Source organism: Balaenoptera musculus, chromosome 18 (assembly GCF_009873245.2).
Source record: "Balaenoptera musculus isolate JJ_BM4_2016_0621 chromosome 18, mBalMus1.pri.v3, whole genome shotgun sequence".
Lineage (NCBI taxonomy): Eukaryota > Metazoa > Chordata > Mammalia > Artiodactyla > Balaenopteridae > Balaenoptera > Balaenoptera musculus.
Genome location: NC_045802.1, coordinates 33842894 through 33868562, shown reverse-complemented (window position 1 = coordinate 33868562; position 25669 = coordinate 33842894). Strand labels below are relative to the sequence as shown.

At 35.5% G+C, this 25669-nt stretch overlaps 1 protein-coding gene and 1 pseudogene across 2 annotated transcripts in view; both read right to left on the bottom strand.

Annotated features, from left to right (window-relative positions):
- Positions 1-25669, bottom strand: part of TDRD3 (tudor domain containing 3) — a 213253-nt gene that overhangs the window by 10732 nt on the left and 176852 nt on the right. The gene's annotated exons all lie outside the window — the stretch shown is intronic.
- On the bottom strand, positions 2859-5593 carry LOC118884287 (annotated as a pseudogene).

Sequence of the window (25669 nt, the reverse complement as noted above, 5' to 3'; positions counted from 1 at the left end):
CTAAAATATGAGAATTAAATTTCTTTCATCCTTGGGATGCCATCAGCATTAATTAATGTATGAAAACCACTTTGAAGATTATTGAGCTTTCTGAATTGGCTCTAGGTTGTGTTTAATTTTGATTATACCTTGGATATTCATAACATTTCCTCTTGGTTTCCACTGGAAAACTTTGACCTTTGATTTTACTTTTTAGTCCAAGTAATGAAATAAAGTACCTCTGCCCCATTCAAAAACAAAAACAAAAAATCATATAATGGATTCCAAAAGTAGAACTTAAAATATTTTAAGTAATCTATTTTAGATCAATTATACTAATATTCTATTATATTAGAGTAAATGAAAATTGAAGAGTAATAAAGTAATTGAAGATTATGGATAACAGCTGTGCTTACAGGAGTGAAGTATTATGATTAACACTGAACCTTAGTTTACCAATTATTCTTGTTTAAAAATATATTCCAATTCCATATTTACAACTCCACCACAAAATAAACTGGGTCTGTGGTAGCCTGGAACCACAGACTACAAAACAGATAGTTTCTGTAAAGAACAGTTAGTCCAAATAACTAAGAAGCTATAATTTGCTCAAGTAATTAGTACCATAACCTGAGTTAGTAGGTCTTCTGATTCATAGTCCTGTCTGCCCTTCACACTATGCTTCCAAGTAATAAGGGCAAGAAATACAGATACAGTGAATGCCAGAATTGGAAAAGGATTTGGGGATAATCTAATTGAGCAGATTTAAATTTTAAAAATCATCATTATCATCATCTATTTTTGGGGTAAATGTGACACTCTTCTTTCAAATGAAATTTTATATAGAATTCCAATATAAAATAGATGGGCTCAGGTTACAGTGGGTGTTTTTACATGTGCATGAGAGCAGTATCCCCTTGGCTTTCTCTTCTTTAGTTCTTCCAAGTTCTGTAACCCCTAAAGCACAAAAACTAAAACCCAACCTGGTTCAACCTCTGCTGTACACTAGGAACCAGCTAGGTTGAGTGGGTTGATTAATATAAAGAAAATGAGCTGCTGAAAGAACAGGAACGGGAACACAGGCCCCTGACTCAGTTCAGAGACCGTTGCCTTTGCGTGTTGTCACAGGGAAAGTCTAAACCCTGCTTTTGACTTCTATGAATTAAATTTCTCATTTGACAATACAAACTCACCTTCTATACCTAAATGGGGAAAAATAAAATTCTCAGGCTTCATTAAACATAAGCAAAATAAGCAAATTTTATGATAATAAACTAATTTATCTGTTTTTGAAACTTTGAGTGAAATAAGATACCATTTTACAATAAAGTGTAATGCAGAATTATAATCCCTCTTTCCCTCAGAGCAGCTCTAAGATAATCTCTTTAATATACCACATCCACTAATAATTTATTTTAACCAAATATTTTGTGGCAGAAAAAAACCCCACACTGCTACATGTAAAAGAATGAAATTAGAACACTCCCTACAACCATACACAAAAATAAACTCAAAATGGATTCAAGACCTAAATGTAAGACAAGACACTATAAAACTCTTTGAGGAAAACATAGGAAGAACAGTCTTTGACATAAATCACAGCAAGATCTTTTTGATCCACCTCCTAGAGTAATGGAAATAAAAACAAAAATAAACAAATGGGACCTAATGAAACTTCAAAGCTTTTGCAAAGCAAAGGAAACTACAAACAAGACGAAAAGACAACCCTCAGAATGGGAGAAAATATTTGCAAATGAATCAATGGACAAAGGATTAATCTCCAAAATATATAAACAGCTCAGGCAGCTCAATATTAAAAAAACAAACAACCCAATCAAAAAATGGGCAGAAGACCTAAATAGACATTTCTCCAAAGAAGACATACAGATGGCCAAGAGGCACATGAAAAGCTACTCAACATCACTAATTATTAGAGAAATGCAAATCAAAACTACAATGAGGTATCACCTCACACCAGTTAGAATGGGCATCATCAGAAAATTTACAAACAACAAATGCTGGAGAGGGTGTGGAGAAAAGGGAACTCTCTTGCACTGTTGGTGGGAATGTAAATTGATACAGCCACTATGGAGAACAGTATGGAGGTTCCTTTAAAAACTAAAAATAGAATTACCGTATGACCCAGCAATCCCACTCCTGGGCATATACCCAGAGAAAACCATAATTCAAAAAGACACATGCACCCCAATGTTCATTGCAGCACTATTTACAATAGTCAGGTCATGGAAGCAACCTAAATGCCCATCGACAGACCAACGGATAAAGAAGATGTAGTACATATATACAATGGAATATTACTCAGCCATAAAAAGGAACGAAATTGGGTCATTTGTAGAGACGTGGATGGATCTAGAGACTGTCATATAGCGTGAAGTAAGTCACAAGGAGAAAAACAAATATCGTACATTAACGCATATATGTGGAACCTAGAAAAATGGTACAGATGAACCGGTTTGCAGGGCAGAAACAGAGACACAGATGTAGAGAACAAATGTATGGACACCAAGGAGGGCAGTGGTGGGGGTAGTGGTGGGGGTGTGATGAATTAGGAGAGTGGGATTGACATATATACACTAATATGTATAAAATGGATAACTAATAAGAACCTGCTGTATAAAAAAATAAATAAAATAAAATTTAAAAAAACAACCACCCACACTGATTCAAGACAAGAAACAAAATCAGATTCAATATCTAATTACTAAGCAACTGGTCCAAAATGCATGGCTGACAATATAATGGTTTTTTTTTTTCTTCCTTTCACTGTCATTTTAATAGAAAAAGAATATAAACTTCTATATTACAAAGTATATTTCATATTTTTTTCAATAGAAACTTAAAAAGCACTAACTTTATAAAATAAATGGATGTTTAAAAGCAAATTCCGGATGGTACTCCATCAATGTGGGGAAAAAGTGTTTTAGGGTACAAATACCCATTTGACTATGGGTACAAAGTATCAGTGAATACAGAGAAGAAATTCCAAGTGAATAGTGTTCTGACCGCTATGATCTTTTGGTCTCTGTACCACCTCACTTATGATTCAGAGGCTGATCTGCGGATCAGTTCCCCCAAATAAGCAGTGATTGTCTTCAATCTATTATTAAGAAAGTTTTGTTCTATTTCCACTTGCCCTCCAGGCCCAGCCAAGGATGCCACCTGGTCGATATTAGCATTTCTTGGAAGAAAATAAATGATATTATTAGTGATCTTCTGGGAAAGTCTGAAAAATTTCAAAGCCATCAGGAGACATCATGGTGCTGATGTCGAAGATCTCGGCAGTGGTGTAGTCTGGTCCTCCCCAAGGAGGGCTGAGAAACACGACATCAACCTTTAAACGAGAAGCCAGATGCAGGAAATCTCCACAGATGAACTCAATCTTGTCTGCTACCCCATAAATTTCTGCATTATTGCAAGCAAGATCGATCTTAACAGGATCAATATCAACGGCGATCACTCTCTTTCCTGTTAAGGCAAACTGAATGGTATTTCCTCCAATGCCACAAAATGCGTCAACTATGGTGTCACACTAGAAGGACTGGCTGACCCTGCCGGCAATGTGCTCAGCGATCTTCTCGGGTGTAACTGAAAACCAGCCCTCTCTAATTTAATCCCATCGTCAAAGCGGGAGAAGAGCCTGTATCTCTGGGCCCAGTACTTTGCCAGCTCAGGCACAGAAGTGATCTCAGGAGGCAGACCAATTCCCTTTCTGTTCTTGCTTTTATTCTTCTTCTTTTTATTTTCAGCTTCGGCTTCTACCTGAAGGCAGTCTGGTGCAGACTGGGCGGGGCAGTCCCCCTCATCTGTCACTGCTGCTTCTGTACTGTCCCTGTCAGTTTTCTCTGTTCCCACTTCCCCAGCTGGAGACATGGCACGACGCTTTCCAGGTTCTAGCTCACTTGTCTCCGGTGGGTCATCCCCTTTTTCAACAGACACTTCTTGTTCCTCTGAACCACTGCTTGTGCAAGTATCTTGCATGTTGTTATGAGAAACTGACTCCTGTGATGCTTTCTCATCCATTGGTTCATTAACCCATTTTAGGAATTTTTCTTACTTACTCAAAGTTTTGCTTTTCTTGAAAAGAGTTTTTCCTGGCTCTTCAGTGAAGAAGATGTGTTTGTTTTTCATATTGATTTGTCTTCTCATGTCCAAGTACTTTGACTTGTACTTCACATTCTTGTGTACATACCTGACCCGCCGGTGACTGAAATTTGAAATTCCACTATATTTTTGTCCTGAGCCATGCTTGAATCCTAGAAGGGAACCGTCGACATCAAAGTCTGAATCCGGGTTTTCATCGATGTCCAGTTCATGGCTCCTCTTGAGTTTACTTGGCTTCTGTTCAGGTGGATCTTCGCCACTCTCATCTCCATCAGTGCCGATAAGGCATGGTCTGTCTTTGATGGTGTTTGCTTCTGATGACTCTTGTGAATCCTGAGCTGGTTGGCTTGTGCTTCTGTTCGCAGACAAGCTGCTTTCCTTGGTTCCTCCATTACATGATTCACTTTGGCCTGAAGCAAGGCATTCTCTTCTGCTCTTAACTTCACTTAAACACTGATGTCCATCACAACTCACAGAGGGATCTAATCGGCTCTGTTATACTTCCTCTGAATTCAGACTTATATTACTAAGTCCGTCAAGAATTTCATTATGATCTTTATCACTTGAACTAGAGCTTTCGCTACCCACTGATGAAGATGGAGAAGAAAGTTCATCTGCTTTCGTGCGATTTTCATCTTTCTTGTTGTCAACTACTGTTTTAGACCCACAAGTATCTGTATCACAGCTTTGTGAAGCATCAAAAGTCCAACCCTGAGCTTCCCAATACTGAAACTATTCCAAATAATACCAATACAGCTGGCTATAATGCTGTTCCCATTCCTCCTTTGTATTAGGGATGTTCCAGGGTTCTGAGCACAGCGTCTGACCTGTATGCTTTTCTTGCCAGCTTTGCCACAGCAGTTCCCCCCCTGTATTCCTTCCAGTACTTCTCCCAGAGCTCCGTAATTTCCAGCTTTGGAGATAATGTATTTTCAGCAGGAAGATTCTCACCTTCAATATCTTTTTTGGTTCGAAGTTTATACCTTCTGGTGTTCTCATTCTCAGATGAAGATGGATCATCTGAAGCCAAAATGTCATCTTCCTCACATTCTTGTCTCCAAGATTCTCTCTTAATTTCATCTAAGTACTTCTTCTGATGTTTTTTCTTTTTCTTTTTTCTTTTAACTTTGTTTCTAGTACTCATAGATACCTCAAAATTCTTATGTGCAGACACCCTACCAAATTGAAGTGGCAGTCCTATACTTCGCATGAGTTCAGCCTCAGAATCAAGTTCACTTTCATCTGGGCCTACGTCTTTGCTGTCACGTGACTCTGCAGTGCCCTGGGAACGACCGCCTTCTTCCTCTTCTGTAGCTTGCTCTCCTGCACTGTTCCCATCGTCTTCAATGTAGTAGCCTTTTAATCCCAAACTGCACAATTTCCAATCTTCCACAGACGCCCTGGAGCAGAGGCAGAGGATGCAGGAGCCCTCCCGCAGGTCTTCAAGGAAGAGACACATCTCCACCACAGAGCTCCACTTCTCGCAGTACATCGTAGCACCTCAGAGGAGACTGCCACGTGGCAAATGGTGCCGGAAGGCCTCCCGGCCGCTGTTCTGCTGCTGGGGACCAAGGGGAGGACTGGAGGTGCACCTGGCTGCCAGGGACGAACGGCAATATAATGTTTTCATTCCTGTATCATGTAGAATTTCAGGAGAACTCTGAGACATTTCACTGTGTTCTGATATTCTCTTTTTAGAAAAGAGTATATTCTCTAAAGTTACATAAGAATTAGGTAAGGATTATTGATGATTCTATCAGATATTAGGAAATCATCTGAATCCCTACCTCAAGGGTTTTATTCTGTACTCTGCCAACTAAAGCACTACCTAAATAAGACAACTAAACTTTAACATGGACGAAAACTGGATGTTTCAATGACAGTTAAAGCAAATACAGTACTATTCACCATTGTCTTTCCTCTAACATTGTTAAGATCTTCTACTATTTAATACAAAGTAAACAAGCTATTTTTGGCAGCTTAGACACTCAAGAAAATGCAACTCAACATCAAAAGGCTACATTCATATTTCAAATAGGAGAATATAATACAAAAAAGAGACTAGAAAATGTCACCCTTATCAAACTTCAAATAATAAAAGTACTGATACTCTTCCATTCAAAAACACACCCAACTTTATTTAAAACTTAGAATAGAAAAAAGGGGAATGAATGATTATTCTACTATGTGCCTGGCATTTTATCTCATTTAATCCTTGCAACAATGTTTTGAATTACTTAATCTCATCCTTCTACAGATGAACAAGCTAAGGCTCAGAGTAACTTACCCAAAGTTATGTAACTGGCCATGCTTCAATAAGACCCCTGGGCTGTCCACTCCAAAGTTCTTTCCATGGCATCACACAGTGTATATTTTACATTTCTTGCTTCAGACAGTTTTGCTTATTTTTTTCTAATAGCTAGCTAAAGACTAATTTTAAATAAGTTGATGGCTTCTGCCCTGAGGCTAGTATAAACAACATTTAATGGTCAGCATCTTTGTTGAAATGCCATAGTGAAGTCCAAAGAATGAATATATGATTTGTAAAAATGTGTACCTCTCTCCAACTCATTTCCCCTTTTAAAGTTAAAGGTTAAATAGATTCCAAAGCTTGTCCAGAAGTCAGGGTAGGAAGCATATTTCTGCTCCAAAAGATGCCAATCTACTCAGATTTCCTTGAGAGATACCTTATCATGGCATTGGTATTTAAGACCTCAGTATGTTAGGTCAGATCTGAGTCTGAGTTTAGACTCCACCACTTCCTACATGTGTTACTCCACTTCTCTACATCTCAGTTTTCTCACATAGACAACAGTAATCAACTCATAGGTTTACAAGGAGCATTACATGAGATAATAGCTAAAAAGAGTTTAGCAAATAAGCCATATATGTTGCCTATTATTCTGAATTAAGAAATTCTTTGACAGTAATATATACATGTTCACTTTATAAACTATCAAGACTCACAGATTTTGCTAAAAATCAGGTTTGTTGTAAGAATATTCCTCAAATTGCTTTGGTCAGATAAGGAAAGTGGAAAAGCCATTGAAGTAAATGAAAGAGCCAATACAAGGAGAAAGACTCTTGTCACCTGCTTGCATTTTATTTCTTCAGAAATTTTAAAAACATCTATACACAAAAACTAATAATTTCACATTATAAATCATTCCATTGTTACCACTGTTTTTGTTTCTTTTAGGAAGAAGTCTTCTTTTTTAATTATAGAGAAAAAGGGCAAATAAAACAAAGAAAAGGAGAAAATTAGCAAAGACACATTATTGAAAATGATTAATCAAAAGTTAAAGACATTATTTGCCTAAAATATGAATATTTTAAGAAAAAGCTAAAAATAAACGTGATTAACCTCTTTGAACATCTTGCCTTAATACCAATACCATACCCTTAAAGTTTTATCAAATGCCATAAAAAAAAAACAATTAGAAACACTATTTAAACAGCGGAGGTATAGCAATGATGATTAATAATGAAAAATGCTTATCTATGCCTGTTGCTATGCTTTCAGGTCAATGCCTATAAATTATCCTTGCAAAAGCAACTGCTTTCCCAAATATGCTAATTGAGCAAATATGTTTTAGAATATTTTATGGTTAAAACTTATGAGCACTAATCACAAGTGGTTAATCATTTCACTCCCTCATAAGTTATACAATTTTTACATCTTAAATTGGTAACTAATACAATATACTTTAAGAATGAATTAACTAATTCTTTCTCTGAAAGTAATAATTACCACATCATAATGCCAGACTGCTTTTTATTCTAAAACAGTCAGCCCAGTACATTTTATGTAACTGACCACTTGAGACAAATACTTATGGTATGCTTCAGTGACCTGTAATACAGACTAAAGAAACAGAATTAGAAAAAACAATCTCCATGTCAAATTGATAAAATACAGGCCAGATCTTTGCCATTAAAAAGTACTGAGTGTTGGAGTAGGGAAAGGAGATGACTTGACATGTTTTATATAAGAAAAGGTTTGCAATATCTAACAGTACAGAAATAAAATCATTTGCTAATGTTTTCACCCGGTTAGTGAAAGTTAAGAAACATAAGATTGACAGGAAAAGAATTAAAATTTTGAATCTTATAGCAGCTATCTATAAGATTATTTATAGTTATCTATAAGATTACAATGTAATAATCATTTTCACATTTAAATCCCATACATACCCAGCAACCCATATTAACAATGTCTGCATAATGAAGTAAAATTATTTCTCTTTAGTGAAACATAAAGAAAACATGTTTAAAAGTCCCTATCAAAATAACACACACAAGGGAATCCCCATAAGGTTAACAGCTGATCTTTCAGCAGAAACTCTGCAAGCCAGAAGGGAGTGGCAGGATATACTTAAAGTGATGAAGGAGAAAAACCTACAACCAAGGTTACTCTACCCAGCAAGGACCTCATTCAGATTTGTTGGGGAAATTAAAACCTTTACAGACTAGCAAAAGCTGACAGAGTTCAGCACCACCAAACCAGCTTTACAACAAATGCTAAAGGAACTTCTCTAGGCAAGAAGCACATGAGAAGGAAAACACCTACAATAACAAACTCAAAACATTTAAGAAAACGGGAATAGGAACATACATATCGATAATTACCTTAAATGTAAATGGATTAAATGCTCCCACCAAAAGACATAGACTGGCTGAATGGGTACAAAAACAAGACCCATATATATGCTGTCTACAAGAGACCCACTTCAGACCTAGGGACACACACAGACTGAAAGTGAGGGGATGTTAAAAGATATTCCATGCAAATGGAAATCAAAAGAAAGCTGGAGTAGCAATTCTCATATCAGACAAAATAGACTTTAAAATAAAGACTATTACAAGAGACAAAGAAGGACACTATATAATGATCAAGGGATCGATCCAAGAACAAGGTATAACAATTGTAAATATTTATGCACCCAACATAGGAGCACCTCAATACATAAGGCAAATACTAACAGCCATAAAAGGGGAAATCGGCGGTAACACAATCATAGTAGGTGGCTTTTTAACACCCCACTTTCACCAATGGACAGATCATCCAAAATAAAAATAAATAAGGAAACACAAGCTTTAAATGATACATTAAACAAGATGGACTTAATTGATATTTATAGGACATTCCACCCAAAAACAACAGAATACACATTTTTCTCAAGTGCTCATGGAACATTATCCAGGAGAGATCATATCTTGGGTCACAAATCAAGCCTTGGTAAATTTAAGAAAATTGAAATTGTATCAAGTATCTTTTCCGACCACAACACTATAAGACTAGATATCAATTCCAGGAAAAGATCTGTAAAAAATACAAACACATGGAGGCTACACAATACATTAATTAATAACGAAGTGATCACTGAAGAAATCAAAGGGGAAATCAAAAAATACCTAGAAACAAATGACAATGGAGACACGACGACCCAAAACCTATGGGATGCAGCAAAAGCAGTTCTAAGAAGAAAGTTTATAGCAATACAAGCCTACATCAAGAAACAGGAAACATCTCAAATAAACAACCTAACCTTGCACCTAAAGCAATTAGAGTAAGAAGAACAAAAAATCCCCAAAGCTAGCAGAAGGAAAGAAATCATAAAGATCAGATCAGAAATAAATGAAAAAGAAATGGAGACAATAGCAAAGTTCAACAGAACTAAAAGCTGGTTCTTTGAGAAGATAAACAAAATTGATAAACCATTAGCCAGACTCATCAAGAGAAAAAGGGAGAAGACTCAAATCAATAGAATTAGAAATGAAAAAGGAGAAGTAACCACTGACACTGCAGAAATACAAACGATCATAAGAGATTACTACAAGCAACTCTATGCCAATAAAATGGACAACCTGGAAGAAATGGACACATTCTTAGAAATGCACAACCTGCCGAGACTGAACCAGGAAGAAATAGAAAATATGAACAGACCAATCACAAGCACTGAAATGGAAACTGTGATTAAAAATCTTCCAACAAACCAAAGCCCAGGACCAGATGGCTTCACAGGCGAATTCTATCAAACATTTAGAGAAGAGCTAACACCTATCCTTCTCAAACTCTTCCAAAATATTGCAGAGGGAGGAACACTCCCCAACTCATTCTACGAGGCCACCATCACCCTGATACCAAAACGAGACAAAGATGTCACAAAGAAAGAAAACTACAGGCCAGTATCACTGATGAACATAGGTGCAAAAATCCTCAACAAAATACTAGCAAACAGAATCTAACAGCACATGAAAAGGATCATACACCACGATCAAGTGGGGTTTATTTCAGGAATGCAAGAGTTCTTCAATATACGCACATCAATCAACGTGATACATCACATTAACAAATTGAAGGAGAAAAACCATATGATCATCTCAATAGATGCAGAGAAAGCTTTCGACAAAATTCAACACCCATTTATGATAAAAGCCCTGCAGAAAGTAGGCATAGAGGGAACTTTCCTCAACATAATAAAGACCATATATGACAAACCCACAGCCAACACTGTCCTCAATGGTGAAAAACTGAAACCATTTCCACTAAGATCAGGAACAAGACAAGGTTGCCCACTCTCACTACTATTATTCAACATAGTTTTGGAAGTGTTAGCCACAACAATCAGAGAAGAAAAAGAAATAAAAGGAATCCAAATCGGAAAAGAAGAAGTAAAACTGTCACTGTTTGCAGATGACATGATACTATACATAGAGAATCCTAAAGATGTTACCAGAAAACTGCTAGAGCTAATCAATGAATTTGGTAAAGTAGCAGGATACAAAGTTAATGCACAGAAATCTCTTGCATTCCTATACACTAATGATGAAAAATCTGAAAGTGAAATCAAGAAAACACTCCCATTTACCATTGCAACAAAAAGAATAAAATATCTAGGAATAAACATACCTAAGGAGACAAAAGACCTGTATGCAGAAAATTATAAGACAGTGATGAAAGAAATTAAAGATGATACAATTAGATGGAGAGATATACCATGTTCTTGGATTGGAAGAATCAACATTGTGAAAATGACTCTACTACCCAAAGCAATCTACAGATTCAATGCAATCCCTATCAGACTACGACTGGCATTTTTCACAGAACTAGGACAAGAAATTTCACAATTTGTATGGAAACACAGAAGATCCCGAATAGCCAAAGCAATCTTGAGATCGAAAAATGGAGCTGGGGAAATCAGGCTCCCTGACTTCAGACTATATTACAAAGCTACAGTAATCAAGACAGTTTGGTACTGGCACAAAAACAGAAACATAGATCCATGGAACAGGATAGAAAGCCCAGAGATAAACCCACACACATATGGTCACCTTATCTTTGATAAAGGAGGCAAGCATATACAGTGGAGAAAAGACAGCCTCTTCAATAAGTTGTGCTGGGAAAACTGGACAGGTACATGTAAAAGTATGAAATTAGAACACTCCCTGACACCATACACAAAAATAAACTCAAAATGGATTAAAGACCTAAATGTAAGGCCAGACACTATCCAACTCTTAGAGGAAAACGTAGGCAGAACACTCTATGACATAAATCACAGCAAGATCCTTTTTGACCCAACTCCTAGAGAAATGGAAATAAAAAGGAAAATAAACAAATGGGACCTAATGAAACTTCAAAGCTTTTGCACAGCAAAGGAAACCATAAACAAGACCAAAAGGCAACCCTCAGAATGGGAGAAAATATTTGCAAATGAAGCAACTGACAAAGGATTAATCTCCAAGATTTACAAGCAGCTCATGCAGCTCAATAACAAAAAAACAAAGAACCCAATCCAAAAATGGGCAGAAGATCTAAGTAGACATTTCTCCAAAGAAGATATACAGATGGCCAACAGACACATGAAAGAATGCTCAACATCATTAATCATTAGAGAAATGCAAATCAAAACTACAATGAGATATCATCTCACACTGGTCAGAATGGCCATCATCAAAAAATTTAGAAAAACATAAATGCTGGAGAGGGTGTGGAGAAAAGGGAACACTCTTGCACTGTTGGTGGGAATGTAAATTGATACAGCCACTATGGAGAACAGTATGGAGGTTCCTTGAAAAACTAAAAATAGAACTACCATACGACCCAGCAATCCCACTACTGGGCATATATCCTGAGAAAACCATAATTCAAAAAGAGTCATGTACCAAAATGTTCATTGCAGCTCTATTTACAATAGCCAGGACATGGAAGCAACTTAAGTGTCCATCATCGGATGAATGGATAAAGAAGATGTGGCACATATATACAATGGAATATTACTCAGCCATAAAAAGAAATGAAATGGAGGTATTTGTAATGAGGTGGATGGAGTTAGAGTCTGTCATACAGAGTGAAGTAAGTCAGAAAGAGAAAAACAAATACAGTATGCTAACACATATATATGGAATCTAAGGAAAAAAAAAAAGGTCATGAAGAACCTAGTGGCAAGACGGGAATAAAGACACAGACCTACTAGAGAATGGACTTGAGGATATGGGGAGGGGGAGGGGTAAGATGTGACAGGGTGAGAGAGTGGCATGGACATATGTACACTACCAAATGTAAAATAGCTAGCTAGTGGGAAGCAGCCGCATAGCACAGGGAGATCAGCTCGGTGCTTTGTGACCACCTAGAGGGGTGGGATAGGGAGGGTGGGAGGGAGGGAGACGCAAGAGGGAAGAGATATGGGAACATATGTATATGTATAAGTGATTCACTTTGTTATAAAGCAGAAACTAACACAAAAAAATAAAAATTCCTTATCAATTATCAGGCTTGTTAATAAAAGCTGTAGTTTTAGAATTGTGAGGTGCCCCAGGAGTCAATGATCTGATCTACAAGGTACAAAATTCATCCCCACACGTCACACACAGGTGGTGTGATGGTTCTGTCTCCTTCAAGTAAGTGGTGAAGGATGCTCAGGCAGCCAACCCCACTCCTTTGTATCCTTCTCTAGAAAGTGCAAACTACCCGGGTTTTCTAGTTAAGCCCATTTCCTTTGCCATATGGAAGATTTTAAATTATTTTAAAACAAGTATTATGCCTTTCCTTAGTCTTCTATTTTCTAAAATCAAAAGACTCAGTTCCTGGAATCATTTGTCAAATACCATTATTTCCAGTATCTCCTATCATCTTGATCATCTTTTCCTTTATACATTTTAACATTTACTATTCTATGTAACCTAGTATTCAGAATAATATTGCATGTATGGTCTGCTTGCAACATAATACTACTATTTCCCATGACGAGCAATCTCTATATAATCATTAGTGCAATCTGACCTCGCTTTAATGTTTTTAACAGCTGCTTGATCATTCCTTGCTCATACTGTACTTGTCATCAAACGAAATGTCTACGGCCTACTCCCAGGTCTATTTCATCATATATTTGAAGAGAATTATTTTCCCAACCTAAAGTTTTAAATTTAACTCTAATTGAATACATGCACTATTGAAAGATACTACTTTGGCATAGTGTTATCATTGGTGTGTTCTGAATAACTATATAATATTAAGTCAGTTTTTCTAAAAAGTTATCTTGGTAATTTGTTTTTTTTTTTTGCCTAGTGGAAATTGGAGGATTACCACCTAAAACATACATGGGTGGCTAAAATGTAGTTTAACCCTGAAACTAGATTCCAGTGAAATTTAGAAGATAAAAGGAGATTCACAGTATAAGATTAAGCTCTTAGGAATAGAACTGTAGGTTAAAGGAATAGGTTGATTCTATTTCTACTCTTTGTAAAATATTTTCTAGCCCCTTGAGAAATACTAGCTTATACCCCTTGAATATACATCTTTGCTTCTCATTTAAAAATTCTCTAAATTTTAAGAGAGAATTAAGACTGAATGAACTAAATAGTTGAAAGTTTCTTTACCAAAACCGTGTATCACATATTGAGTACAAACTTACTGCTATGATGAGATTTTTATATACATTATACAAAAAGTAAGTTGGTATCATTTATCTCTATTTACAGGTAAAGTGTAAAATCATGTGCTATGATGTCAGCAAGTCTGCAAACTGAACATCAGCTCTACAACTTACTAGCTCAATGATTTTAGGCAAGTTTCTTAATGGCTCTGAACTTGGATTTGTACTTTTTCATGCATATTAAGTGGGAATACTAATAATTATTTCATAGGGTTCCTGTAGTTATTAAATCAGTTAACACAGGTCAAGACACATATGGTACCTGGTGTATATGTTCCAATTATAAGCAGGCATTGTATAGAAGGAACTCCAATCTTCACCTTCTCAATCATTTATTCTAATTTATTTCAATATGTTGGTAAAGATATAACATGTCGTCTTGCTGTTACCTAAGTATAAATTACTCTTAGTATGCTTAAATTTATGAGTTTTTTTCCCTCATGTTGAGATTTCAAAATGTTCGGTATATGAAGAGTTAGCTTTTTTTTAAAAAGAAATCATTTTCTTTCCAAGCTTAGCTTCTCTTTTCAATCATTTTTGATGGTTAGACTGTTGAAGAAAGAAAAGGTATCAAAAAGATTTTCTCAAAGAATAATAAGGGAGATAAACTCATTTCCATCAACTTAGGTAAAAAAAAAATTAGACAGTATATATCACCTGATTTAATTAAGGCTACTAAACATATTATATTTTGCTGTAATAATACTATTTCTAGGTTTATTGAAATTCAGGAACCATGTTTTTAGTCACATGTAATTCCACACCTGAAACATCTGAGATGTTCAACAGAGGCTGGGGGAACTGATAATATACTATGGAGAATAATTTGCTTATCATCATACCCAAAGGAAAAGCAAATAAATGTTTGTTCCTACCAAATATGTAAATATTCTTGTAGTTTAAGAATGAAGCTATTGCTCCTTCTCCATTCAGCCATGGCTGGAACAATGATGGTAAGAACAAATCAGGAAGGTATAAAGTCTCTGCATTAGAGTCAAAAGATTTTCTTGGGTGTTTCAAATACCCAAGAAATAGATCAAAATCAAGTGCCTATACAAATAGATCAAAATTTACATTTTAAATACATCATAAAATTAATAAAACAAAATGGATGTGATATGATTTAGGTGCTACAGTTCTTACTGTAAAACACAAATTATCCACAATGCTTAATATGTACCTTCTGGAAAGTATTAAGGTATAACAATCAACTTTTTAAAAATTCTAAATTCATCCATAAGATTATTTGAAGTGTACTCCTTTATGCAACTTGAAACTCCTTCCCCTTCCTCTCACTTTCTCCCCCACATACAATGTAAGCTGCTTATTAAAATAAAAAGTAAGGCAAATAGATCCTCTGGACAAGAAGGGACAGTAGGCTATCAGTGATGGTGTCTATATTGTACAAGAATTGGTAAAACTGAGAATTACTAATTAAGGCTTAATGAGAAATCAGTAAGAGGACTTCCCTGGTGGCACAGTGGTTAAGAATCCGCCTGCCAATGCAGGGGACGTGGGTACAAGCCCTGGTCCGGGAAAATCCTACATGCCGCGGAGCAACTAAGCCCATGCGCCACAACTACTGAGCCTGCGCTCTGGAGCCCATGAGCCACAACTACTGAGCCCGTGTGCCACAACTACTGAAGCCCGTGTGCCTAGAGCCCGTGCTCTGCAACAAGAAAAGCCACGGCAATGAGAAACCCATGAACCACAACGAAGAGTATCCCCCTCTTGCGGCAACTAGAGAAAGCCCGCACACAGCAACGAAGACCCAACGCAGCCAAAAATAAGTAAATAAATAAATAAATTATTTAAAAAAAAAGAGAAATAAATAAGACTAGTAAAGTTTACGGTACTCCTTCAGAGTGTAAAATGTATGATAAAATAGTCAAATTTCACTTTCATTATCTATGGATAAGAGCAGCACAGTCTCTTAAAAGCTGCACTGAAACGAGGAGGAAAAGCCTGTCCGGGGTTAAACACTAATTTATGCAAAATCCCGATTTTGACAAGAATCCTGTCAATGTCAAGCAGCAGGTACACTGACAGCAGGACAGGCTGAAAAATTCTGTGTCAGAGCTGGGATGGAAGTCGCCAATTTATGAAGGCTGTTATAAACCATAGGATTTCAAAAGTGTGAAAGAAAATGATGGAAATTTTTATAACTTTGCAGGCATTACTATTAGCTTAAAGGGACTGCAGTTCTTTCACTTTATGAGAAAAACTAGTTTACTTTAAAAGACTTGTGGATTTTTATATTAGGGCTATATTGTAAGACTCTTAATACAAAAGTTTGTTATACTAGTAACATTCAAACAGAAAAGAAAACTTTAACAGGACATATAAAAGGAAAAAAATTAATTCAAAGAAAAAGATGGTACAAGGAAGCAGTTTTGGTTTCCTTCCAAGAGGGGTAATTTGGGATGGATACCCAACTCCTGATCTGGAAGTTCCAATCAGTAATTGCTGCGGCTTTCAAGGGTCAACAAATATCACTTCGAGGAAGTGAACAATAAGGGAGGCTGCTATTTCTAAATCCTTGAAGGAAAACTAAAGAAATGGAAACAAAAGTAATTAAGAAACTATGTGCCAGGCATTTTGATCATTTGATGACTGAACAAAATATTTATTGAGCAGCTACTATGTTCTTTAAGACAACCAAAAGATTATGTATCTTGCCCAGGTTCTGCTGGACTCTAAAATCCATGCTCTTTCCACACCTCCCAGTAGATGCAGAGGCTGAAGGAGAGAATTACCTATCATGTTAAACTTTTACAAGGCTTATATAAATAGATCAAAATCAAGTGCTTTCCATCTCATTTACCTTTTAAATACATCATGAAATTATAAAACAAAATGGATGTGATATCATTTAGGTGTTATAGTTCTTACTATAAAACACAAATTATCCACAATGCTATCTACTCTGAGCACCGCCTACTATGAATCACTCAATGAGAGAATGAACTACCCTGAAATGGCTACACTATCAATAAGCAGCTACTATACTTTAAATAAATTAGTGTTAAGTCAAGAGCTTAGAATAATGTTGGGTACAACATTAAGTGTTCAATAAAGTTAGCTCTCATTATTCCTTCGCAAGTGTAAAGTTCTATTCTTTATAATGTCACATACAACAGTTTTTCTTTTATTGGTTTGAGTCAGGCAATTTGACTGCATTATTCTAGTGAGTTACAGAGGTTGAGAACACATAAGGCTAAACGAGCCCTGATGTGGCACTTTACATTTACAAAGTGATTTTACAATTATTGGTGTTAATAACCAATGTAATACAAAAGCGAGGCTGAGAATCTGGTCAATTAGCAACATGTTCATTTTTCTTCCAGTGAAGAAAGGAGCCCAGAGGCAATCTTCTTTACTGAGACAAATCCTACTAGCTTACCAAATACAGTACATTTGTCCTTCAATACCCATGAGTGATTGGTTCCAGGACTGCCCCTCCATATCAAAATCTGTGCGTGCTTATATACAATGGTATAGTATTTGCATGTAACTGACACACACCCTCCTGTAGACTTTAAATGATCTCTAGATTACTTATAGTATCTATTACAATGTAAATGCTATGTAAATTGTTGCCTGCGTGCAGCGAAGTTCAGTTTTGCATTTTGGAACTTTCTATAATTTTTTTTTTCAAATATTTTTGATACACGGTCAGTGGAACCTGTGGATACAGAGGGCTCACTGTAATTGTCTTTATGAAATTCATCCAACTTAATGTCCCCCACCCTTGGTATCCACAGACATGGAGACCCTTCTGAAAAATATTACTAATGAGAAGGAAAGTATAATAAAGCAGTAAAATTCACCAATACAAATATTTACACAACAGATTCTTCACATTAACCATTACATGTTCCAAGACATTTATCCTCAGAGGCTTAGATGAATACAAACAATTCTGCTTTGTATATGTAATTGGCAAGTTCCTAAATTTACCTAAGAACTTACATTTTAAATAAAGGATGTTCATCAATTTCATAATTTGATAAACCTCATAGTATTGTTTCTGTTTAATGAGTGTTATCATATTCTGTGGCATAAACTTTGAGACAAATAACTTTCCTAAGCTCTCTTAGGAAAGTTGAAAATAAGTTGTTGAGGCTCTTTCTTCAGAAATCTTTATCAATATTTTGGTATGGTAGCAATGAGAAAGGGCTGTCCACTTCAATAGCAGAACAAGAATAGTCCATGGTAGCTTATAAATTAACTCTATGATTGTGAACAGCGTATGTTCTTAACTGGTTTCATATTTGGATTGTTTTATAATTCCACAGCTAGACAACTCTTTATAACTGTCATGCAAAAATTACGATGAGCATTTAAAAATTTTTTTCCTTATTTAAAACTGTGTCCATGGTAGGAAAATCTCCTTCTATAAATAGGTCAGTTAATAGAAAAGTCAATAGGTTAAGTTTTTTTTTTTTTTAAAGCTTTTCTTGCTGCCTTTTAATTAATTTATTTATTTATTCATTTTTGGCTGTGTTGGGTCTTCGTTTCTATGCGAGGGCTTTCTCTAGTTGCGGCAAGCGGGGGCCACTCTTCATCGCGGTGTGCGGGCCTCTCACTATCGCGGCCTCTCTTATTGCGGAGCACAGGCTCCAGACGCGCAGGCTCAGCAGTTGTGGCTCACGGGCCTAGTTGCTCCGCGGCATGTGGGATCTTCCCAGACCAGGGCTCGAACCCGCTTCCCCTGCATTGGCAGGCAGACTCTCAACCACTGCGCCACCAGGGAAGCCCTCTCTCACACATTTTTCTCCCAAGCTAAGTCCTTCAAAACTTTCGAGACTCACATTAAACTTCATTCATTCAGATTTAACAAGTACTTATTGAAAGCCTTATGTTTCAGGGACTGTTCTGAATGCTGAAGTATTAGCTGAGACAAAGTCCCTGTTCTCACGTTGCTTTCACTTAGGGGTTGGAAGGAGGGGTAGGATATGCAGAAAATAAAGCGGGCAAAGGGGATAGAGAGTTTGTGTGATGGCGCATTGCTGTTTTATAATACGATAGTTAGGGAAGGCCTCGCCTCTTCTATGAGTCAGTTCCTGACTGAGTTAAACACTCTCCATCTATGGTGCTTTACTTGCTGGGCTCCTCTGCTAGTCTGACTCTTTTAGTGTAGAGACTGCTATGCATTGCCATTGTCCGGCATGCAATCGTTCTAAGGAAATGTGTTGTGCTGGGCACTGTTCTGGGTGGAGAGATAAAGTCACATAATAAGTGCTCAAAAAGTTTTTTGAAACAGATTAAAATATATTTGAAATTATAAGTTAATAAGAAAACCTCAAATATAAAAATATCACTTTACAGTTAATATTTTAATAGTGTATCAAAAACTAAAACAGGAACAAAGAGTCAAACAAAGTATCATAATTATATACTAACATATTCCCGAAATTATGAATGTTAAGTAAGTACCGGCATACCTCTGAGATATTGCAGGTTTGGTTCCAGACCACTGCAATAAAGCAAATATCACAATAAAGGGAGTGACACTAATTTTTGGTTTCCCAGTGCATATCAAAATTTATATTTACACTATACTGTAGTCTTTAAATGTGCAACAGCATTATGTCTAAAAAAAAAAAAGCACATACCTTAATCAAAAATTACTTTATTGCTAAAAAATGCTAACCATCATCTGAGCCTTCAGCGGGTTGAAATCTTTTTGCAATAGTAACATTAATGATAACTGATCACAGATCACCACAACAAATATAATAGTAAAGTTTGAAATATTGTGAGAATTACCAAAATGTGACACAGGGACACAAAGTGAGCAAATGCTGTTGGAAAAATGGTGCCAGTAGACTTGCTCGACACAGGGTTGTCACAAACCTTCAACCTGTAAAAAATGCAGTATCTACAAAGCGTAATAAAGTGAAGTGCAATAAAACAAGGTATGCCGGTACGGATTAAATAAACATTTCATAGGAGAAATGTATTTTGCTGTGCATTTGAAAGCACTTGGGAGAGACTGAATTCTGAAGTGTTCTGGGGACAGTGATTAAGAGAGAATTTGGCAAGGAATTGGAAAGTAGGTTGTATGGACAGACTGAATGAAGGTGGTAATTTGTATAGGTAAGTCTATTGGTTTAGTTGTAGGAGTATTTCATTTACTAATTATAGACAGGAACAAGTTCAAAGATCATGGTATTTTATCATGGAAAACCATAATCATGTTGTTGTTAACTTCACTGAAGGCAAAGGGCAAAATCAGAAAGAAGTTATGTTTTTATTCATATTTCTTTTTTTAAACTCCCATATTTTCAGATCTTTTTTGCAAATTTTAGGGATTTTTTTTAAGACTAAAATTCCCTAATCATGATCAACTTTCTTCTTGCTAATTTTATTTTGCTTGCTGTTACTTTTTCAAATAAAAAATGTAATACAAAATTATAGAAAGTTTATAAAATTGAAAAATAAGTATGTACACATATACAGAGTCTGTACATAATTCTACTGCACTAAAACAACCACTACTTTGAGGGCATTCTCAACTCTATAAATTGCTTTCATTCACTTATCATAAATATTTCCCATGATTTTACAGCCTTCATAATGATCTTTTATCACAATTGTAAAATATTTCACCCAGCTGATGAATGATGCTTTATTTTACCATTCTTATTGTTAGGCATTTAAGTAGTTTCTAGTTTTTCCTGTTATTGCTGCAATGATCATTGCTCAGAAATTCACTTATTCCTTTGATCTTTCACTAGCAGAGATTAACAACTGTGGGATTATTAGTTTAAAGGGAATGAACACTTTTAAGGCTTGGAAAAAAATCAGAAAGATCACACCAATTTACACTGCCATCAGCAATGTATAAAAGCACTCGTGTCACTGCATCTTTGCCAGCATGAACGTTATCATTTAATTTTTTTCCCATTAATTCACACATTTAACACTGAAGTTAATTGTTTCAATTTGCATTTGATTGCCACCAGAGTTCAATATTTCTAATTTTTAGTTAAGAAAGATGACACTGCTACTTCAGCAAGAAACCATATTGAGCATAAGTCAATGGTTCAAGGCTGTAAAAATAAAATAAAATTAAAATTTTAAGAAAGTTAATCTAATCATGACATGAGTAACTGTTACTGTGCTCCATGGTAATTAGGCATTAATGGCAAGCAGTTAACATAAGGGGCTATTATTACTATTATTGACACATAGCCAAATCAAGCATTCTTAGATTATGTGGGAAGGTTGGATCAAGTAGAGCTATAAGCTCTCGTTATGCCCTCTTAAAGATCCCTTGATCTGAAACCAGATGTGATGCAGAAGGCAAATTCTCTTTCCTCCTTAGCTCCATGCAGGCTCTATCAACTGAGCACCCAGTAAAGACAACAGGTGTTATAAATTTAGTTTGACTGAGGGTAGGCTAGAGTTTACTGAGAATCAAAGATGAGGCCAAGTCAGATATAACTCAAAGAGCTGAAAAAGAAATGGCCACTAAATCCCTTGTCTCCTCTCTATGATTATTCCTCAACTTAGGATCTAGCTTATCGGTGAGATTTCAGAAGAACTTTTAACTCTGAACTATTTCCATCTCCTTTCCCACAGAGGAAAAGAAAGGACAAGAGACACAATCATATTCCCATTTACCCAATCAACCTTACTAACTAGTGGAGAAGTGATCTGGGTAACACAATTTAAAGGACTTCTGCCAACACTGTGCGAACTTCCATGCACTGGAGATTTTTCGACGTTTCTAAGTGCACAATTCTGAGAAGATTAAAGAAGAAAGGTGAGAGTGGGAAGGGTAAAAAGGGGCAACACAATCCACACTCTATAATGAAGATTAATTTAACCAGTCTGGTTTAATATTCTTAGAATACTTAAGTCTGAAGCATGCAGAGGACAGGAATAAGAGTTCCAATATGGAGAGGATACAGGGAAAAGCAAAAGGAGTTGTCATTTTGGGCTGCTTAAGAAATGCATAGCCAAGGATACTAGACTACGGAAGAACTGGGAAGAAGAAGGCCAGGTTATGATAATAAAATTTTAAGTTTCTATAGACCTTGGGAGTTTACAAAGCACATTTCCTTTGATCATATTACTTAATCCTTACAACAACCCTGTACTGAAGCTGAGACCCAGAGATATTAAATAACTTACCCAAAGTCACATAGGTAGTAAGTGGCAGAGCCAGGACTCGACCCAGGTCTTCTGACTCCTTCTGTGCATTTCCAGCTCCCCTGGAGCTGAAGCAGGGGCAAAAAGGGAGGTGGAAGTAATTTGCCCAAGACTAGCCTGCCCTCTCCCCTTCTTTCAAAGGCCAAGCAGAGCAGACATTTCACTCTCTCAGTGACCCCTTTTCATCAAATTCTTTCAGGATAAAGCACACAGAATCTGAAAATGTTTCTCAGCCTTGGGTCCAAGAATGGCAACTGGCAGTAGACAATGTCAGAAGTATTTTTGCCATTTATGTGAAATTTATTGGAACTTCAAAGAATAGCAATTATCATTTCAGAAAGCAAAACTTGTTCTTATAATTGAAATTATTTAAAGCAGTTTGTTTAAAAATTTTTTGTTTAGCAGTTTAAGTCAAACCTTTTAAATTATACATTATGAAAATTATTTTGAAAAATGCTTAAGAATCAAGATACCAAATCTACATTTAACCTACTCTGTGGTCATTTTTTTTCCTATCTTAAATATCTTCCCTCAGTCATTAATTTCATTAAAGCAATTATAATCATTAGAATGAATAGAATATTCAGTCTTTTCATAGCCAATTTTAATTATTTTCAATAAATCAATAGGAAAATGTGCATATCATCTTCCTGAAATTTAAATCTTATATTCATTTCTAAATTATATCTAAAATGTTTTTATTGTAGCTTTTATAAGTAATTTTCTATAAAAAAAATTTAGAGTTCTCAGTCTCAAGTTTTTTGTAACATTCCTTAATTTTTCTTAGGGAATTATATATTTTAATTTTAAACACATTCAATGAGAATTTTTCTTTGCTTTGCTTATTTCCTAAGAATACAAGGATACAATTTAAATGGACTGGGCATGTGACCAACGTTTTAGCATTTCTAGATCATTCTGTAATCAGCTCCACTACATCTCAGTCTCTAACAGTCTTTCTATTTATGAGAACTACTATCAGTAAGGCCAACTGCTTAGTATGCATTAACACTAATCAGGGCTCATAAAAGATCAACCAGGGATATCTTTATTTGTGCCCAAAGCTTTTAGAGGCTTTCTGAACTACTACTCTCAAGTTCTTGATCTGTCTCCCTTTTCTATTTGCTTTAAGACTTCAATTCCATATTTTAAAAATCTAATTAAGTCTAACATTCGTTTGAGTACTGATGGTCAAATTCAGGAATTCTTAATAAGATTCATATTAACTGATCACTTTATAAGGAAAAAAATACACTAGAATACTTTTCTCCACATTATTTTAAGCCTTATTTACTTAAATCTTTTCAAGATAAAATGCTCATTATATTCTCCTTAATCATTCATTAAATAAAATGGCTACCAACATTAAAAAAAGATAACAAGTCCATAAATTTTAGAATTTGAACCATATAGAAACAGAATGAAACTGACTTCTAGTATCTTACTTTGTATAATAAGCTCTTGGGTAAGCATGACCAGGAGGGTTGAGCCTAATTTCCCAATCACATGATCTGGGGGAAAAAATGAGCACACTTCAGGCAAAATAAAAATTCCAATAAAAAGTTGTTAAAGTTAATACTAGTTGTAAAAAGTCAACTTTGGCCTTCCCCACTTACTTCCTTCACACCATACCATTCATTTAACAGGCATAACAAAATTATAATCAAGAACCATGACAACAATGGTTCCCAGACTAGAACCATGCCAGCCAGATAGAGGCCTTATTAATATTTATTATGTGGCTTCTGGAAGGAAGGAAATTTATCTTCTACTTGTCTTATATCCTTTTAATCCCTTGCGTATATAGGCCAATCTATTTTCTGAAGTAGCTTTGTTACAAAAAGCACTCAGAATACTTGTGGAAAAACTATCATATTAAACTGTTACACTCAGGCTTCATGTCTGAAGTAATAAGGATGACCACTAGGACTACATTAATCATTCAGCAAATAATTACTGACCTCTTTCCACTGTTTCAGCCACCAAGTCAGTTCATATGCTCACTTAAAATCAAATCCCCTCAAGCTCTAAAACAGATGGTACTTATAGTATACATCTACTGCTTATTAATAGAGTTCCTTTGCACTTTCACTAGCTATTATCCAACCATACATTCTGCCCTTGTTTATAATTATAAGTGCCTGGAAAGGATATGTTTCTTAAAATAAGAATTTTTTCCCCTCTAGATCTCTCAAGTGAACTCTGGAGTTAGAGCCAAGATTATCAATTCATCTTAATAACTGTTACAAGGAAAATGAGAGATCTTCTGATCTCTTGAACAGAAGATCAAGAGCAGTTAAGTTTAATAGTTTGTTTCCTCTGAGGCTTTTAACAAGCTTTTAATTAATTGAAATAATACTAGTCAAAGGCTTGAGAACACACTAGCCTATTAGTAAAGGAGCAATACAAATGTTGAAACAAAACAGAATTTTTGGTATTTTAGGAGTCCTCTTCTTCATTTAAGAATGCCCACACACTCAGTGGAATTAACTTGCTTTGATACTTTCTTTTGATTCAGTAGTCAATGTCAGTTTAACAAAAAAAAGGATTTCAGATTTTGCCTTAGACTAGATTATTGGAGAATAACAAATACAATACCCAAACAAATGATGACAATGCCTGGCTGCTGAAACATATAAATATCATGTGGGTTATTAGGCAAGAATTACAGAAAAGAAACAGCAATATTATAAAAGCTACAATGGGAGTTTTCATGAATGAAAATTTTAAAAAGTTAATCCATAAATGTTTCTAGAATTAGAGTTAAGTTAAAATTAAATTAAATGACCAGTGAGTTGTGTATAATTACATGTAAAAGAAGATCTCAATTTTATTTTTATGTAATAAAACACTACTACTAATGGCATAAGTACTTAGAAGGGACATAAATTTTCAGAAGTATATTTTGTCCTCTATTCATAGAAAGGTAAAGAATCATGGAACATGTTTGAGGAAAAATTGCCTTTTATATATTTAGTGTCTATTTATAACATAAAAGTACAATATTATATTATTAAGAAGAAGTCTGGGACATCTAAAACAATGCTTCTGAAGATAAATCTTAACCCTATTTTAAAAATTTGAAAACCAGAAAGAAGAAAAGAGCTATGATGTTTTTCAAAGTACCTCCTGTAGACTTTCTATAACAAATTTTATACAGGAAAAAAAAAAGGGTCCCATGAGCAAATATGTTTGTGAAGCAATAAACACTATATATGTCTCTCTTGGAGATTTAAAATACATATTAATCTGTTACTGGCTCAAAGAAGTCCTGTAATCAGAAAGTATACTTAATTTTTTAACCTAGCATTTCCAAATTTATTTAACCAGGAAACAGAACTAACCCTGAGCTAGATGGACTAGGCATGAAGAAGTACGTACAAAAAAATAATAACTTTTTAATTCTTATGATGGTCTGAGCTACTTAACTAGAACCTTATCATTATGTTTACTCTTAACAAACTATA